The following is a 13278-nucleotide window of genomic DNA, read 5'->3' as shown; positions in this document are numbered from 1 at the left end:
TTGCCCTTTGTTGGTGTTGGGATGTTGCCTAGTGATGGTGAGGGGATGTTGCCCGCTGATGGTGATGTGTTGTTGCCTGGCGTTGGTGTTGGGATGTTGCCCGGTGATGGTGATGGGATTTTGCCCACTGTTGGTGACGGGACATTGCCATGTGTCGGTGATTGGATGTTGCCTGGCGTTGGGGATGGGATGTTACCCCGTGTTGGTGATAGGATGTTGCCCGGCGTTGGTGACGGGATGCTGCCTGGTGATGGTGATGGAATGTTGCCCGGTGTTTCTGATGGGATGTTTCACGGTGTAGGTGATGGGATGTCGCCTGGTGAAGGTGATGGTATGTTGCCCGGTGATGGTGATGCGATGTTGCCTGGTGTTGATGATAGGCTGTTGCATGGTGTTGGTGATGGATGTTGCCTGTTGTTGGTGATGGGATGTTGCGCTGTGTTGGTGATGGGATGTTGCCTGGTGTTGGTGATGGAATGTTGCTCTGTGTTGTTGGGTTGTTGCCCGGTGTTTGTGATAGGATGTTGCCTGCTCTTGGTGTTGGGATGTTGTCTGGTGTTGGTGATGGGATGTTGCCCGGTGATGGTGCTGGGATGTTGCCCGGTGATAGTGATGGAATGTTGCCTGGTGTTGTTGATCAGATGTTGCCAGGTGTTGGTGACTGGATGTTGCCCAGTGGTGGTAATGGGATGTTGCCCGGTGATGATGACGGGATGCTGCCTGGTGATGGTGATGGAATGTTGCCCAGTGCTTCTGGTGGGATGTTTCGCGGTGTAGGTGATGGGATGTCACCCGGTGTTGGTGTTGGGTTGTTGCCCGATGATGGGATCTTCCCCAGTGTTGGTGATGGGATGATGCCCGGTGTTTGGGATGGGATGTTGCCTGGTGTTGATGACGGGATGCTGCCAGGTGTTGGTGACGGGACGCTGCCTGGTGATGGTGATGGAATGTTGCCCGGTGTTTCTGATGGGATGTTTCACTGTGTAGGTGATGGGATGTTGCTCTGTGTTGTTGTGGGATGTTGCCCGGTGTTTGTGATAGGATGTTGCCTGCTCTTGGTGTTGGGATGTTGCCTGGTGTTGGTGATGGGATGTTGCCCGGTGATGGTGCTGGGATGTTGCCCTTTGTTGGTGTTGGGATGTTGCCTAGAGATGGTGATGGGATGTTGCCCGGTGATGGTGCTGGGATGTTGCCCGGTGTTGGTGATGGGATGTTGCCTGGTGATGGTGCTGGGATGTTGCCCTTTATTGGTGTTAGGATGTTGCCTAGTGATGGTGATGGGATGTTGCCTGGTGATGGTGATGGGTTGTTGCCCGGCGTCGGTATTGGGATGTTGCCCAGTGATGGTGATGGGATTTTGCCCCGTGTTGGTGATGGGATTTGCCCGGTGACGGCGACAGGATGTTGCGCAGTGTTGGTGACGGGACGGTGCCAGGCATTGATGATGGGATGTTGCCTGGCATTGGGGGTGGGATGTTACCATGTGTTGGTGATAGGATGTTGTCCGGCGTTGGGGATGGAATGTTACCCGGTGTTGGCGATGGAATGTTGCCAGGTGTTGGCAATGGGATGTTGCCAGGTGTTGGCGATGGGTGTTGCCCGGTGTTGTTGATAGGACGTTGCCCTTTGTTGGTGTTGGGATATCACCCAGTGTTGGCCTTGGGATGGTGCCTGGTGTTGGTGATGGAATGTTGCCCTGTGTTGTTGTTGGGATGTTGCCTGGTGTTTGTGATAGGAAGTTGCCTGCTCTTGGTGATGAGATGTTGCCCGGTGTTGGTGATGGGATGTTGCCCGGTGATGGCGCTGGGATGTTCCCTGGTGTTGGTGATGGAATGTTGCCCTGAGTTGTTGCTGGGATGTTGCCCAGTGTTTGTGATGGGATGTTGCCTGCTCTTGGTGATGGGATGTTGCCTGGTGTTGGTGATGGAATGTTGCCCGGTGTTGGTGATGGAATGTTGCCCGGTGTTGGTGATGGAACGTTGCCCTGTGTTGTTGTTGGGATGTTGCCTGGTGTTTGTGATAGGATGTTGCCTGCTCTTGGTGATGGGATGTTGCCCGGTGATGGTGCTGGGATGTTGCCCGGTGATAGTGATGGAATGTTGCCTGGTGTTCTTGATCAGATGTTACCCGGTGTTGGTGATGGGATGTTGCCCGGTGTTGGTGATGGGATGTTGCCCGGTGATGGTGATAGGATGCTGCCTGGTGATGGCGCTGGGATGTTCCCTGGTGTAGGCAATGGGTTGTTGCCCGGTGCTGGTGTTGGGATGTTGCCCAGTGTTGGCGATGGGATGTTTCCTGGAGTTCGTGATGGGATGTTGCCCTGAGTTGTTGCTGGGATGTTGCCCGGTGTTTGTGATAGGATGTTGCCTGCTCTTGGTGATGGGATGTTGCCTGGTGTTGTTGATGGAATGTTGCCTGGTGATGGTGCTGGAATGTTGCCCGTTGATAGTGATGGAATGTTGCCTGGTGTTGTTGATCAGATGTTACCCGGTGTTGGTGATGGGATGTTGCCTCGTGTTGGTGATGGGATGTTGCCCGGTGATGGTGCTGGGATGTTGCCCGGTGATGACGACAGGATGTTGCGCGGTGTTAGTGACGGGACATTGCCAGGCGTTGCTGATGGGATGTTGCGTGGTGCTGGGGATGGGATGTTACCCCGTGTTGTTGATAGAATGTTGCCCAGCGTTGGGGATGGGATGTTACCTGGTGTTGGCGATGGGATGTTGCCCGGTGTTGTTGATAGGACGTTGCCCTTTGTTGGTGTTGGGATATTTCCCAGTGTTGGGGATGGGATGTTGCCTGGCGTTGGGATGTTGCCCCGTGTTCGTGACGGGACGTTGCCAGGTGTTGGTGATGGGATGTCACCCCGTGTTGGTGATAGGATGTTGCCTGGCGTTGGGGATGGGATGTTATCCCGTGTTGGTCTTAGGGTGTTGCCTGGCGTTGGAGATGGGATGTTACCCGGTGTTGGCGATGGGATGTTGCCAGGTGTTGGCGATGGGATGTTGCCCGGTGTTGCTGATAGGACGTTGCCCTTTGTTGGTGTTGTGATATTACCCAGTGTTGGGGATGGGATGTTGCCTGGCGTTGGGATGTTGCCTGGTGCTGGTGATGGGATGTTGCCTAGTGTTGATGATGGGATGTTGCCAGGTGTTGGTGATGGAACTTTGCCCTGTGTTGTTAGGTTGTTGCCCGGTGTTTGTGATAGGATGTTGCCTGCTCTTGGTGATGGGATGTTGACTGGTGTTGGTGATAGGCTGTTGTATAGTGTTGGTGATAGGATGTTGCCTAGTGTTCGTGACGGAACGTTGCCAGGTGTTGGTGATGGGATGTTACCCAGTGTTGGTGATAGGATGTTGCCTGGCGTTGGGGATGGGATGTTATCCCGTGTTGGTCATAGGGTGTTGCCTGGCGTTGGAGATGGGAAGTTACCCGGTGTTGGCGATGGGATGTTGCCAGGTGTTGGCGATGGGATGTTGCCCGCTGTTGGTGATGGGATGTTGCCCGGTTTTGGTGTTGGGATGTTGCCCGATGATGGGATGATCCCCAGTGTTGGTGATGGGATCATGCCCGGTGTTTGGGATGGGATGTTGCCTGGTGTTGGTGATGGGATGTTGCCCAGTGATGGGATGTTGCCCGGTATTGATGATGGACTGTTGCCCAGTGTTATTGATGTGATCTTGCCTGGCGTTGGGATGTTGCCTGGTGTTGGTGTTGGGATATTACCCAGTATTGGTGATGTGATGTTGCCCATTGTCGGTGATGGGCTGTTGCCCAGTGTTATTGATGGGATGTTGTCTGGCGTTAGGATGTTGCCTGGTGTTGGTGTTGGGATATTACCCAGAGTTGGTGATGGTATGTTCTCCAGTGTTGGTGATGGGATATTGCCCGGTGATGGCGCTGGGATGTTTCCTGGTGTTAGCAATGGGATGTTGCCCGGTGTTTGTGATAGGATGTTGCCTGCTCTTGGTGATGGGATGATGCCTGCTGTTGGTGATGGGATGTTGCCTGGTGTTCTTGATCAGATGTTACCCGGTGTTAGTGATGGGATGTTGCCCGGTGTTGGTGATGGGATGTTGCCCGGTGATGGTGCTGGGATGTTGCCCTTTGTGGGTGTTGGCATGTTGCCTAGTGATGGCGATGGGATGTTGCCCGGTGATGGTGATGGGTTGTTGCCCAGCGTTGGTGTAGGGATGTTGCTCGTTGATGGTGATGGGATTTTGCCCGGTGTTGGTGATGGGATGTTGCCCAGTGATGGGATGTTGCCAGGCGTTATTGATGGGAAGTTGCCTGGCGTTGGGATGTTGCCTGGTGTTGGTGATGGGATATTATCCAGAGTTGGTGATGGTATGTTCTCCAGTGTTGGTGATGGGGTGTTGCCCGGTGATGGCGCTGGGATGTTCCCCGGTGTTGGCAATGGGATGTTGCCCAGTGATAGTGACGGGATGTTGCCCTGTGTTGTTGGGATGTTGCCTGGTGTTGGTGATGGGATGTTGCCTGGTGTTGATGATTGAATGTTGCCCTGTGTTGTTGGGATGTTGCCCGGTGTTGGTGATAGGATGTTCCCTGGTGTAGGCAATGGGTTGTTGCCCGGTGCTGGTGTTGGGATGTTCCCCGGTGTTGGTGATGGGATGTTGCCCCGTGTTGGTGATGGGATGTTGCCCAGTGATAGTACTGGGATGTTGCCCTTTGTTGGTGTTGGCATGTTGCCTAGTGATGGTGATGGGATGTTGCCCGGTGATGGTGATGGGTCGTTGCCCGGTGTTGGTGATGGGATGTTGCCCGGTGATGGCGACAGGATGTTGCGCGGTGTTGGTGACGGGACGTTGCCAGGCGTTGCTGATGGGATGTTGCCTGGTGTTGGTGATGGGATGTTACCCCGTGTTGGTGATAGGATGTTGCCCAGTGTTGTGATGGGATGTTACCCGGTATTGTTGATAGGACGTTGCCCTTTGTTGGTGTTGGGATATTACCCAGTGTTGGGGATGGGATGTTGCCTGGCGTTGGGATGTTGCCCGGTGTTGGTGATGGGACGTTACCAGGTGTTGGTGATGGGATGTTACCCCATGTTGGTGATAGGATGTTGCCTGGCGTTGGGGATGGGATGTTATCCCGTGTTGGTGATTGGATGTTGCCCGGTTTTGGTGTTGGGATGTTGCCCGATGATGGGATGATCCCCAGTGTTGGTGATGGGATGATGCCCGGTGATTGGGATGGGATGTTGCCCAGTGATGGGATGTTGCCTGGTATTGGTGATGGAATGTTGCCCAGTGTTACTGATGTGATTTTGCCTGGCGTTGGGATGTTGCCTGGTGTTGGTGTTGGGATATTACCCAGAGTTGGTGATGGTATGTTCTCCAGTGTTGGTGATGGGATGTTGCCCGGTGATGGTACTGGGATGTTCCCTGGTGTTGGCAATGGGATGTTGCCCAGTGTTTGTGATAGGATGTTGCCTGCTCTTGGTGATGGGATGTTGCCTGCTGTTGGTGATGGGATGTTGCCTGGTGTTGTTGATCAGATGTTACTCGGTGTTAGTGATGGGATGTTGCCCGGTGTTGGTGATGGGATGTTGCCCGGTGATGGTGCTGGGATGTTGTCCTTTGTTGGTGTTGGCATGTTGCCTAGTGGAGGTGATGGGATGTTGCCTGGTGATCGTGATGGGATTTTGCCCGGTGTTGGTGATGGGATGTTGCCCGGTGATGGTGATGGGATTTTGCCCGGTGTTCGTGATGGGATGTTGCCCGGTGATGACGACAGGATGTTGCGCGGTGTTGGTGACGGGACGGCGCCAGGCGTTGCTGATGGGATGTTGTCTGGCGTTGGGGATGGGATGTTACCACGTGTTGGTGATAGCATGTTGCCAGGTGTTGGCAATGGGATGTTGCCCTGTGTTGGTGTTGGGATATTACCCAGTGTTGGGGATAGGATGTTGCCTGGCGTTGGGATGTTGCCTGGTGCTGGTCATGGGATGTTGCCTGGTGTTGGTGATGGGATGTTGCCTGGTGTTGGTGATGGGATGTTGCCAGGTGTTGGTGATGCAATGTTGCCCTGTGTTGTTTTTGGGATGTTGCCCGGTGTTTGTGATGGGACGTTGCCCAGTGATGGTGCTGGGATGTTGCCCGGTGATAGTGATGGAACGTTTCCTGGTGTTGTTGATCAGATGTTACCCGGTGTTGGTGATGGGATGTTGCCCGGTGATGGTGATGGGATGTTGCCCAGTGTTGGTGTTGGGATGTTGCCTAGTGATGGTGATGGGATGTTGCCTGGATTGTTGCCCGGCGTTGGTGTTGGGATGTTGCCCGGTGATGGTGATGGGATTTTGCCCGCTGTTGGTGATGGGACGTTGCCAGGTGTTGCTGATGGGATGTTGCCTGGCGTTGGGGATGGAATGTTACCCCGTGTTGGTGATAGGATGTTGCCCGGCGTTGGGGATGGGATGTTACCCCGTGTTGGCGATGGGATGTTGCCAGGTGTTGGCGATGGGATGTTGCCCTGTTTTGGTGATAGGATGTTGCCCTTTGTTGGTGTTGGGATATTTCCCAGTGTTGGGGATGGGATGTTGCCTGGCATTGGGATTTTGCCTGGTGTTGGTGATGGGATGATGCCCGGTGTTTGGGATGGGATGCTGCCTGGTGTTGGTGATGGGATGTTGCCCACTGATGGGATGTTGCCCGGTATTGGTGATGGAATGTTGCCCAGTGTTATTGATGGGATGTTGCCTGGCATTGGGATGTTGCCTGATGTTGGTGTTGGGATATTACCCAGTGTTGGTGATGTGATGTTGCCCATTGTCAGTGATGGGCTGTTGCCCAGTGTTATTGATGGGATGTTGCCTGGCATTGGGATGTTGCCTGGTGTTGGTGTTGGGATATTACCCAGTGTTGGTGATGATATGTTCTCCAGTGTTGGCGCTGGGATGTTCCCTGGTGTTGGCAATGGGATGTTGCCCAGTGATGGTGACGGGATGTTGCCCAGTGTTGGTGAAGGGATGTTGCCTGGTGTTGGTGATGGGATGTTGCCTGCTCTTAGTGATGGGATGTTGCCTGGTGTTGGTGATGAGATGTTGCCCGGTGATGGTGCTGGAATGTTGCCAGGTGATAGTGATGGAATGTTGCCTAGTTTTGTTGATCAGATGTTACCCGGTGTTGGTGAGGGGATGTTGCCCGGAGTTGGTGATGGGATGTTACCCGGTGATAGTGATGGGATGTTGCCTGGTGTTGTTGTTGGGATGTTGCCTGGCGTTGGGATATTGCCTGGTGTTGATGTTGGGATGTTGCCTGGTGTTGTTGGGATGTTGCCCGGTGATGGTGATGGGATGTTGCCCTTTGTTGGTTTTGGGATGTTGCCTAGTGATGGTGATGGGACGTTGCCCGGTGATGGTGATGGGACTTTGCCCGCTGTTGGTGACGGGACGTTGCCAGGTGTTGGTGATGGGATGGTGCCTGGCGTTGGGGATGGGATGTTACCCGGTGTTGGCGATGGGATGTTGCCAGGTGTTGGCTATGGGATGTTGCCCTGTTTTGGTGATAGGATGTTGCCCTTTGTTGGTGTTGGGATATTACCCAGTGTTGGGGATGGGATGTTGCCTGGCGTTGGGATTTTGCCTGGTGTTGGTGATGGGATGTTGCCCGGTGATGGTGATGGAATTTTGCCCGGTGTTGCTGATGGGATGTTTTGCAGAGTAGGTGATGGGATGTGACCCGTTATAGGTGATGGGATGTTGCCGGGGGATTGGATGGGATGTTGCCTGGTGATGGTGATGGATGTGGCCCAGTGTTGGTGATGGCATGTTGCCCGGTGTTGGTGACGGGATGCTGCCCGGTGATGGTGATGGAAAGTTGCCCGGTGTTTCTGATGGGATGTTTCACAGTGTAGGTGATGGGATGTCGCCCGGTGAAGGTGATGGTTTGTTGCCCGGTGATGGTGATGGGATGTTGCCCGGTGTTGGTGATGGGATGTTGCCCGGTGTTGGTGATAGGCTGGTGCATGGTGTTCGTGATGGATGTTGACTGGTGTTGGTGATGGGATGTTGCCTGGTGTTGGTGATGGGATGTTGCCTGGTGTTGGTGATTGAGTGTTGCCCTGTGTTGTTGTGATGTTTCCCGGTGTTTGTGATAGGATGTTGCCTGCTCTTGGTGATGGGATGTTGCCCGGTGTTGGTGATGGGATGTTGCCCGGTGATGGTGCTGGGATGTTGCCCGATGATAGTAATGGAATGTTGCCTGGTGTTGTGGATCAGATGTTACCCGGTGATGGTGATGGGATGTTGCCCAGTGTTGGTGATGGGCTGTTGCCCAGTGTTATTGATGGCATGTTGCCTGGCATTGGGATGTTGCCCGGTGTTGGTGTTGGAATGTTGCCCAGTGATGATGACGGGATGTTGCCCAGTGTTGGTGTTGGAATGTTGCCTGGTGTTGGTGATGGAATGTTGCCCTGTGTTGTTGTTGGGATGTTGCCCGGTGTTTGTAATAGGATTTTGCCTGCTCTTGGTGATGGGATGTTGCCTGGTATTGGTGATGGGATGTTGCCCGGTGATGGTGCTGGAATGTTGCCCGGTGATAGTGATGGAATGGTGCCTGGTGTTGTTGATCAGATGTTACCCGGTGTTGTTGATGGGATGTTGCCCGGTGTTGGTGATGGGATGTTACCCGGTGATGGTGCTCGGATGTTACCCTTTGTTGGTGTTGGCATGTTGCCTAGTGATGGTGATGGGATGTTGCCCAGTGATGGTGATGGGTTGTTGCCCGGCATTGGTGTTGGGATGTTGCCCGGTGATGGCGCTGGGATGTTCCCTGGTGTTGGCATTGGGATGTTGCCCAGTGATGGTGACGGGATGTTGCCCAGTGTTGGTGTTGGTATGTTGCCCTTTGTTGGTGATGGGATTTTGTCCGCCTGGTGTTGGTGATGAGATGTTGCCCAGTGATGGGATGTTGCCCGGTATTGGTGATGGAATGTTGCCCAGCCTTATTGATGGGATGTTGCCTGGCGTTGGGACGTTGCCTGGTGTTGGTGTTGGGAAATTAGCCAGTGTTGGTGATGGTATGTTCTCCAGTGTTGGTGATGGGATGTTGCCCGGTGATGGCGCTGGGATGTTGCCCTTTGTTGGTGTTGGGATGTTGCCTAGTGATGGTGATGGGACGTTGCCCGGTGATGGTGATGGGACTTTGCCCGCTGTTGGTGACGGGACGTTGCCAGGTGTTGGTGATGGGATGGTGCCTGGTGTTGGGGATGGGATGTTACCCGGTGTTGGCGATGGGATGTTGCCAGGTGTTGGCTATGGGATGTTGCCCTGTTTTGGTGATAGGATGTTGCCCTTTGTTGGTGTTGGGATATTACCCAGTGTTGGGGATGGGATGTTGCCTGGCGTTGGGATTTTGCCTGGTGTTGGTGATGGGATGTTGCCCGGTGATGGTGATGGAATTTTGCCCGGTGTTGCTGATGGGATGTTTTGCAGAGTAGGTGATGGGATGTGACCCGTTGTAGGTGATGGGATGTTGCCGGGGGATTGGATGGGATGTTGCCTGGTGATGGTGATGGATGTGGCCCAGTGTTGGTGATGGCATGTTGCCCGGTGTTGGTGACGGGATGCTGCCCGGTGATGGTGATGGAATGTTGCCCGGTGTTTCTGATGGGATGTTTCACGGTGTAGGTGATGGGATGTCGCCCGGTGAAGGTGATGGTTTGTTGCCCGGTGATGGTGATGGGATGTTGCCCGGTGTTGGTGATGGGATGTTGCCCGGTGTTGGTGATAGGCTGGTGCATGGTGTTCGTGATGGATGTTGACTGATGTTGGTGATGCGATGTTGCCTGGTGTTGGTGATGGGATGTTGCCTGGTGTTGGTGATTGAATGTTGCCCTGTGTTGTTGTGATGTTTCCCGGTGTTTGTGATAGGATGTTGCCTGCTCTTGGTGATGAGATGTTGCCCGGTGTTGGTGATGGGATGTTGCCCGGTGATGGTGCTGGGATGTTGCCCGATGATAGTAATGGAATGTTGCCTGGTGTTGTGGATCAGATGTTACCCGGTGATGGTGATGGGATGTTGCCCAGTGTTGGTGATGGGCTGTTGCCCAGTGTTATTGATGGCATGTTGCCTGGCATTGGGATGTTGCCCGGTGTTGGTGTTGGGATGTTGCCCAGTGATGATGACGGGATGTTGCCCAGTGTTGGTGTTGGAATGTTGCCTGGTGTTGGTGATGGGATGTTGCCTGGTGTTGGTGATGGAATGTTGCCCTGTGTTGTTGTTGGGATGTTGCCCGGTGTTTGTAATAGGATTTTGCCTGCTCTTGGTGATGGGATGTTGCCTGGTATTGGTGATGGGATGTTGCCCGGTGATGGTGCTGGAATGTTGCCCGGTGATAGTGATGGAATGGTGCCTGGTGTTGTTGATCAGATGTTACCCGGTGTTGTTGATGGGATGTTGCCCGGTGTTGGTGATGGGATGTTACCCGGTGATGGTGCTCGGATGTTACCCTTTGTTGGTGTTGGCATGTTGCCTAGTGATGGTGATGGGATGTTGCCCAGTGATGGTGATGGGTTGTTGCCCAGCATTGGTGTTGGGATGTTGCCCGGTGATGGCGCTGGGATGTTCCCTGGTGTTGGCATTGGGATGTTGCCCAGTGATGGTGACGGGATGTTGCCCAGTGTTGGTGTTGGGATGTTGCCCTTTGTTGGTGATGGGATTTTGTCCGCCTGGTGTTGGTGATGGGATGTTGCCCAGTGATGGGATGTTGCCCGGTATTGGTGATGGAATGTTGCCCAGCCTTATTGATGGGACGTTGCCTGGCGTTGGGACGTTGCCTGGTGTTGGTGTTGGGAAATTAGCCAGTGTTGGTGATGGTATGTTCTCCAGTGTTGGTGATGGGATGTTGCCCGATGATGGCGCTGGGATGTTCCCTGGTGTTGGCAATGGGATGTTGCCCGGTGTTTGTCATAGGATGTTGCCTGCTCTTGGTGATGGGATGTTGCCTGCTGTTGTTGATCAGATGTTACCCGGTGCTGGTGATGGGATGTTGCCCGGTGTTGGTGATGGGATGTTGCCCGGCGATGGTGCTGGAATGTTGCCCTTTGTTGGTGTTGGCATGTTGCCTAGTGATGGTGATGGAATGTTGCCCCGTGATGGTGATGGGATTTTGCCAGGTGTTGGTGATGGGATGTTGCCCGGTGATGGTGATGGGATTTTGCCCGGTGTTGGTGATGGGATGTTGCCTGGTGATGGCGACAGGATCTTGCGCGGTGTTGGTGATGGGACGGCGCCAGGCGTTGCTGATGGGATGTTGCCTGGCGTTGGGGATGGGATTTTACTCCGTGTTGGTGATAGGATGTTGCATGGTGTGGTTGATAGGACGTTACCCTTTGTTATTGTTGGGATATTACCCGTTGTTGGGGATGGGATGTTGCCTGGCGTTGGGATATTGCCTGGCTTTGGTGATGGGATGTTGCCAGGTGTTTGTGATGGAATGTTGCCCTGTGTTGTTGGGATGTTGCCTGGTGTTTGTGATAGGATGTTGCCTGCTCTTGGTGATGAGATGTTGCCCGGTGTTGGTGATGGGATGTTGCCCGGTGATGGTGCTGGGATGTTGCCCGGTGATAGTGATGGAATGTTGCCTGGTGTTGTTGATCAGATGTTACCCGGTGTTGGTGATGGGATGTTGCCCGGTGTTGGTGATGGGATGTTCCCTTTGTTGATGTTGGGATGTTGCCTAGTGATGGTGATGGGATGTTGCCCGGTGATGGCGCTGGGATGTTCCCTGGTGTTGGCAATGGGATGTTGCCCAGTGATGGTGACGGGATGTTGCCCAGTGTTGGTGTTGGGACGTTGCCCTTTGTTGGTGTTGGGATGTTGCCTAGTGAAGGTGAGGGGATGTTGCCCGCTGATGGTGATGTGTTGTTGCCTGGCGTTGGTGTTGGGATGTTGCCCGGTGATGGTGATGGGATTTTGCCCACTGTTGGTGACGGGACATTGCCATGTGTCGGTGATTGGATGTTGCCTGGCGTTGGGGATGGGATGTTACCCCGTGTTGGTGATAGGATGTTGCCCGGCGTTGGTGACGGGATGCTGCCTGGTGATGGTGATGGAATGTTGCCCGGTGTTTCTGATGGGATGTTTCACGGTGTAGGTGATGGGATGTCGCCTGGTGAAGGTGATGGTATGTTGCCCGGTGATGGTGATGCGATGTTGCCTGGTGTTGATGATAGGCTGTTGCATGATGTTGGTGATGGATGTTGCCTGCTGTTGGTGATGGGATGTTGCGCTGTGTTGGTGATGGGATGTTGCCTGGTGTTGGTGATGGAATGTTGCTCTGTGTTGTTGGGTTGTTGCCCGGTGTTTGTGATAGGATGTTGCCTGCTCTTGGTGTTGGGATGTTGTCTGGTGTTGGTGATGGGATGTTGCCCGGTGATGGTGCTGGGATGTTGCCCGGTGATAGTGATGGAATGTTGCCTGGTGTTGTTGATCAGATGTTGCCCGGTGTTGGTGATTGGATGTTGCCCAGTGGTTGTAATGGGATGTTGCCCGGTGATGGTGACGGGATGCTGCCTGCTGATGGTGATGGAATGTTGCCCAGTGCTTCTGGTGGGATGTTTCGCGGTGTAGGTGATGGGATGTCACCCGGTGTTGGTGTTGGGTTGTTGCCCGATGATGGGATCTTCCCCAGTGTTGGTGATGGGATGATGCCCGGTGTTTGGGATGGGATGTTGCCTGGTGTTGATGACGGGATGCTGCCTGGTGTTGGTGACGGGACACTGCCTGGTGATGGTGATGGAATGTTGCCCGGTGTTTCTGATGGGATGTTTCACTGTGTAGGTGATGGGATGTTGTTCTGTGTTGTTGTGGGATGTTGCCCGGTGTTTGTGATAGGATGTTGCCTGCTCTTGGTGTTGGGATGTTGCCTGGTGTTGGTGATGGGATGTTGCCCGGTGATGGTGCTGGGATGTTGCCCTTTGTTGGTGTTGGGATGTTGCCTAGTGATGGTGATGGGATGTTGCCCGGTGATGGTGCTGGGATGTTGCCCGGTGTTGGTGATGGGATGTTGCCCGGTGATGGTGCTGGGATGTTGCCCTTTGTTGGTGTTGGGATGTTGCCAGGTGTTGTTGATGGGATGTTGCCTGGTGTTGGTGATGGGATGTTGCCCGGTGTTGGTGATGGTATGTTGCCCAGTGGTGGTAGTGGGATGTTGCCTGGTGTTGGTGACGGGATGTTGCCCGATGATGGTGATGGAATGTTGCCCGGTGTTTCTGGTGGGATGTTTCGCGGCATAGATGATGGGATTTTGCCCGGT

The sequence above is a fragment of the Carcharodon carcharias genome, chromosome 34 (genome assembly GCF_017639515.1).
Source record: "Carcharodon carcharias isolate sCarCar2 chromosome 34, sCarCar2.pri, whole genome shotgun sequence".
Lineage (NCBI taxonomy): Eukaryota > Metazoa > Chordata > Chondrichthyes > Lamniformes > Lamnidae > Carcharodon > Carcharodon carcharias.
Note: the sequence above shows the minus strand (reverse complement) of the source record.